We start from the raw sequence: 6,000 nt of genomic DNA on the forward strand, positions 1-6,000 counted from the left end.
TGTGTTTGTAAGTTTTCAGCTTGTGAGCTCTTTTATATTGTGGAAATGTTGTGTTTGTTTTTTAATTGTGTTTTTATTTTTTGATTGAGCCTGTGTACCACATGTGTGTCATACCCGTTGTTCCTAGCTATTTGTATGATTGTACTCATTTCTTGTTCATAGTTTCTCTTGCTGAGTGGGATTCTGTTTAATCTATGTAACGTGTGTTGTAGTGCTGTAAGTTTCTGGCTGTGGGGGTGGTTAGATGTGGAATGTATTATTGTGTCTGTGGCTGTTGGTTTTCTAAAGATGTTAAATGTATGTTTACCATTTCCTTTTTTAATTGTAATGTCAAGAAAATTTATTTGATTTTCTTTTTCTTTTTCAAGTGTGAATTTTATGTTCTGATGAGTTTTGTTTATTTCTGAATGGAGTTCATCTATTTTTTCACTTGGTTCATCTACCAGACAAATAATGTCATCCAAGTATCTGTACCAATATATGATTTTGAAACTTTCATTTGTGGTTGTCTTATCAAATATCTGATTTTCTAGGTGACTGACGAAAATGTTTGTTAGTGTTCCTGATATTGGGGATCCCATGGGCAGTCCATCAGTTTGTAGATAATATTCTTTCTCAAATTGAAAGTAGTTTTGTTCAGTTGTCAGTCTGAGCATATCTGTTATTTCTTTTATTGCGTCTGTGGTGAGGTTGCTGTGGGATGAGAGGTTTTGTTCTATGATTTCTATTGTTTCTGTGATAGGGATGGAGGTATACATATTTTCTATATTGAATGAAATCAGTGATGCTGTGTGTGGTACCTGTATGTTCTGTATGTTTTCTATTAGGTTTCCTGTGTTTATCACTGTTCTGTTGTTTTCTACTTTATAGTGTTTTGTAACTAATTTTTGGAGGTGTTTGGCAATGCGGTATGTTGGGGCTTTCTTGAAGTTGATAACATCTTTCATTGGCATTCCGTCTTTATGTGCTTTCGGTTGACTGCGGAGTGTTGGTGCTTGTGGGTTTTTCTGTGTTAAGTAGTATTTCTGTTTGTGTGTGTGTGTTCAATGTTTTTCAGTGTTCGTTTCACATTTGCCTGGAATCGTGTAGTTGGATCTGACTTCAGTTTTTGTATGGCGTTGGTGTTTATGTATTCCTTGTTTTTTTGTGATGTATTGCTCTTTATCCATCAGTACTGTTACATTTCACTTGTCTGCTCTTGTTATTAATATGTTATTGTTTGTTAACTTTTGTTTTAACCTTTTCATAGTAGCTGCTTCTGTTTGGTTGTTCTTATTGTGTGTCTGCTGTGTTTGTTTTATTATGCCTTTTATTTCTTCTTTTACTAGTTCTCTTGTCAGTCCTATGTTTATTTCACAATTATTTTGTTGTTCTTCACGTGTAAGGATGTGTTTGGTTTCTACTATGAGATTTTCTATGTATTGATTGTTCACTTTGCTATTGGTGCAGTGTTTCAAACCTTTTTCCAAGAGCATTTTTTCATTTTCGTGTAGTTCTGTCTCTGTTAGGTTAACTAAGCGTGGATGGAATGTGTGTTGGTGTTCATGTGGTTTCACATTTAAAATGTAAATGTATTTTTGCATCTTTTTTACTATTAGTTTCATTATCTTCTGTTTATGTTTGTTTTGTAAATGTTTCATTGCTGTGTATGTGTTGTGTTCAGTTTTTTCTACTAGTGCAATGAAAACTGCGGCATTTCCTACATTTCTTGCCAATTCTAGATGAGTCTCATAGAGCGTCATGTTTGGGTGCTGTTTTTTCGAATAGAGCATCTTGATTTCATGTAGTAACCAATATCGTTCTGCAAATGATTTCGACTTTTGTGCCACTGTAGAACTGTTTTTAACCTTTACATTAATGTAACTTGGAATTAAATTGTTCTTTTTGCATGTTTTGTTGAATTTTATGTGCTGTATCGTCTTATGGAGTTTTTCTTGAACCTGTTGTATACGTTGACAGGGAATGCTTGACACAGCTGGATTGACATCTTCAACTTTTGTAGTTCTGTCTTCCTCAGTTGCGTTAAATATTACGGTATACTGATAATTTTTACTTATGGACCGTCTGACAGCAACTGAATAAAACACAATTTTAGTGCCATATGCGTTTCGCCTTTATTTTCTGCAAGGCATCATCAGTGGCAGGTTGCGTGGACAATTTATTACATATTATGCTCCTGTTACATTTTTGGTGTTGTTCTTCTTCTTATGAATGCCAATTTGCGGTTTTTTCCACATTCCACAGCACTATGCACTGAACGCTTGTTTTAATTTGTTGACATTACAATTAAAAAAGAAAATGGTAAACATACATTTAACATCTTTAGAAAACCAACAGCCACAGACACAATAATACATTCCACATCTAACCACCCCCACAGCCAGAAACTTACAGCACTACGACACATGTTACATAGATTAAACAGTATCCCACTCAGCAAGAGAAACTATGAACAAGAAATGAGTACAATCATACATATAGCTAGGAACAACGAGTATGACACACATGTGGTACACAGGCTCAATCAAAAAATAAAAACACAATTAAAAAACAAACACAGCATTTCCACAATATAAAAGAGCTCACAAGCTGAAAACTTACAAACACACTCAACAAACACACACAATGACAACACCACACGGAAAAGAACCAGATGGTACACCACGACCTACACACATAAACTAACACACAGAGTTGCAAACATCCTAAAGAGACAGGACTTCAAAATAGCGTATAAGCCTGGGCAAACCCTTCAATCACACCTAAGCCAGCCAGCTACCAAGAGGGACAAATTCCAACAATCAGGAATATATAAACTTGAGTGTCAAAGTTGTGATGCAGTATACATAGGCATGACATGCAGGAATTTTGAAACAAGATACAAAGAACATATCAGATGTTGGAAGTATGAAACAAACCATTCCACATTTGCAGAGCATTTAAAACACTACAACCATCATCCTACAAACATGGAACAAGAAATGAAAATAATGAGAATAAGCAACCATGACAAACATCTTATACAAATGCAATAACATTCGATCTTTGGCAAAAACATTTGACAGTCGGCAACAGAAACCACAACATTGCATTAAAACAAGCGTTCAGTGCATAGTGCTGTGGAATGTGGAAAAAACCGCAAATTGGCGTTCATAAGAAGAAGAACAACACCAAAAAGGCAACAGGAGCGTAATATGTAATAAATTGTCCACGCAACCTGTAAGTACAGTTCAAAACATTACTACTTAATAGGAAATACCAACCACCAGAACTGTTTATATCCTATAGGCACAGTGACAAAAAATGTAAATAAAATAGCTAACATATGTACATATTCCAGGCCACTGATGATGCCTTGCAGAAAATAAAGGCGAAACGCATATGGCACTAAAACTGTGTTTTATTCAGTTGCTGTCAGATGGTCCATAAGTAAAAATTATCAATATACCATAATATTTAGCATAATAGTTGAGCTTGCTCAAAAACGCTTGTGGTTCAATGGAGTTTGTCAGGCAGGGTAAAGAAGTGATGGTGGCAATGTTCCAATTGGTAAGCTGGATGCTCTCTGGAGAGCCAGTGCCCAAAGTACCCCACTCCTGGCTGAAAAAATCTGCACTTCTCCAAGTGACATTGGCGGTCTGCATCCCACAGGGTCATGAAAATGCTATGGAGGGTTTCCAAGTGTTGTTGGCGGGAGGGTCCTGTGACAATAAGGCATACAAGTAATTGACACAAGCCAGAATATGTTGTATCAATTGTTCCAGAAATTGCTGGAATATTGCAGAGGCTGAGGAAACGCAAAAGGGGAGTTGCTTATACTCCCACTTGTACTTGTACAACCCAGATGGCTTGTTAAGGATGGCAATGTTCTGAGATGCCTCACCTAAGGGCAGCTGGAAGTGTGCATCAACACGGTTGGTCTTGGAAAAATATTCCCTCCCAGCTAGTTTGGTGAGGAGATCATCTAGCCAGGGAATAGGATAAGCATGGGTGTGGCCATGCACTAGATATGACAAGTTTGAGAACCCTAGCTGTCTGCAGATGATCAAGTTCCTGCTTCACAGCAGCCTTCATGGCCACTAGAATTGGTCTAATGCAGTAAAAATGAGGCATGGCATGCGGCTGAAAGGTTATCTGCACCTAAAAGTCTCAAGAACACCTGAAATCTGGTTGAAAAAGAGATGAAAACTCCGTTCAGGGGTCGACCTGTTCCTGGAAAGGGGCTGCAGTGGAAGCCACCTTGACTTCATCCCAGATAGAAAATCTAGATGCAGTGAAGGCGTTGAGACCAAAAATGTTGGTAGCTGATGTGTGGTTGATGGCAAAGAGCATGAAAAGCAGGGTAACATATTTGTAAGTTGCTGCAGTCATGAATTGCCTGTGAAGAGGAATTGCCACCAATTTGTGTGAAGGTGGTGACAAGTCAGGTAAACTCAGTCGTACATAAGTCATCTGATTGATCAAAGAGACAGTGGCCCCATAGTCCACCTGAAAATGGATGTCCTGGTGAGACATATAAAGCATGAGCAACAATTTCTATATGAAGAGGCCACCCTGGGGGACTACTGTCTGCAGCGTGTATACTGCATCCTGGTGTGGTCATAGCACCAGGTGGGGCTGGGTCATGTGACTACAGAATACTGAGCAGAGGTGTCCCCCTTTGCCAGTGATCTGGACAGTCTGTCCAGGAGTGAGAGGAAAAACACTATGGGTATGAAGGGAGTAGCCCTCGTAACTGTCATTGAGGGCAACTGGAGGCTCAGAAGTCATAGCGATATCTGGCAAAGGTAAATCACAATGTTGCTGCAACCTGGCAGTCATCTTATGATGATAATGCTGGGGTGACACACATGATGGAGCATGACCAGCCGCTGCTTGAGGTCTTGCTATGAGTTGTTCATCAGCTACCTGTGCAATTTTGGATGCATGAGTGGTGCTCATGATGTCCTCTAACGACAGATTATCCAGTTTCAGTGCTGCTGTGTGAACCTCTGGGTCAGGTGCCAGTTGAACCACCACATCACAGATCAAGGAATCAGTGTAGTAAGTCTTACAATCTTGATTAGTGCAAGTAAAATCACATATTCGGCTAAGTCCTTGCAAGTCAGTGGCCCATGAGCAGTATGAATGTCCTGGCTGTTTATGGTATTAATGAAATTCTAGCCTGGAGGCAACAACATTGTACCATTGTGAATAATAATTAGCCAGCAGAGTGCAGATCTCTTGAAACGAGAGGGCAACAGGGTCACACAGTTGAGCCAGAGGAGAAAAAACATGTCCTGCGACTACCAAGACAGAAGGAACAACTGCTGCAATCACTCATGTGTGGCTTGAAATGACATGAAATGTTGCTTCAGTCGAAGCAAATATGTGTCCCAGTCCTCCATAACATCACTGAAAGGATGATACGACAGAGGATGGAATGTGGTGTTGAGTGCAGTGGGCGTTGGTCTCTGGAGCGCAGCTGTCTCCTGCACACGGAGCTTGTCCACCAAGAGCTGAAGCAATTTTTGTAACAAGTCCATCTGTATCTACTGCTGGTGCATCATCTGCTGCTGTTTCTGGAGCAGGCTAATCAATTTACCTTCCATGATAGAAAACAACTTACTTTTTCCTCATTGCCAATTGCTATATCTGAGAGTCACCGAATACTGGTGCACCATCAGTGAATAGGGGAGTAATCATGATGATGCAGGGCAGGCAGACTGCCTGCAGTCAGGACTCAAACCCATGCCAGTGTCAAGTGACAGGGCAAATGAATGGTGGACCCAACACAACAAGAACAAGACAATCTAGGATACCACGAAGTGTGACGGACCTTCGACACAATACTGTCAACAGATATAGTACAACCGCAGTCCAAAATGAGTTCAGAGAGAAAAACCAAACTCAAAGCAAAGTCATCAGTGAGTAGTTAGTAGTGTGCGGGAGATAGAAAGTGAACACTATCAGATGAAGTACACCACTGACTGAGTGGTCGAGATGTGGCAGTATTTATGT

The sequence above is a fragment of the Schistocerca serialis genome, chromosome 2, assembly GCF_023864345.2.
Source record: "Schistocerca serialis cubense isolate TAMUIC-IGC-003099 chromosome 2, iqSchSeri2.2, whole genome shotgun sequence".
NCBI lineage: Eukaryota > Metazoa > Arthropoda > Insecta > Orthoptera > Acrididae > Schistocerca > Schistocerca serialis.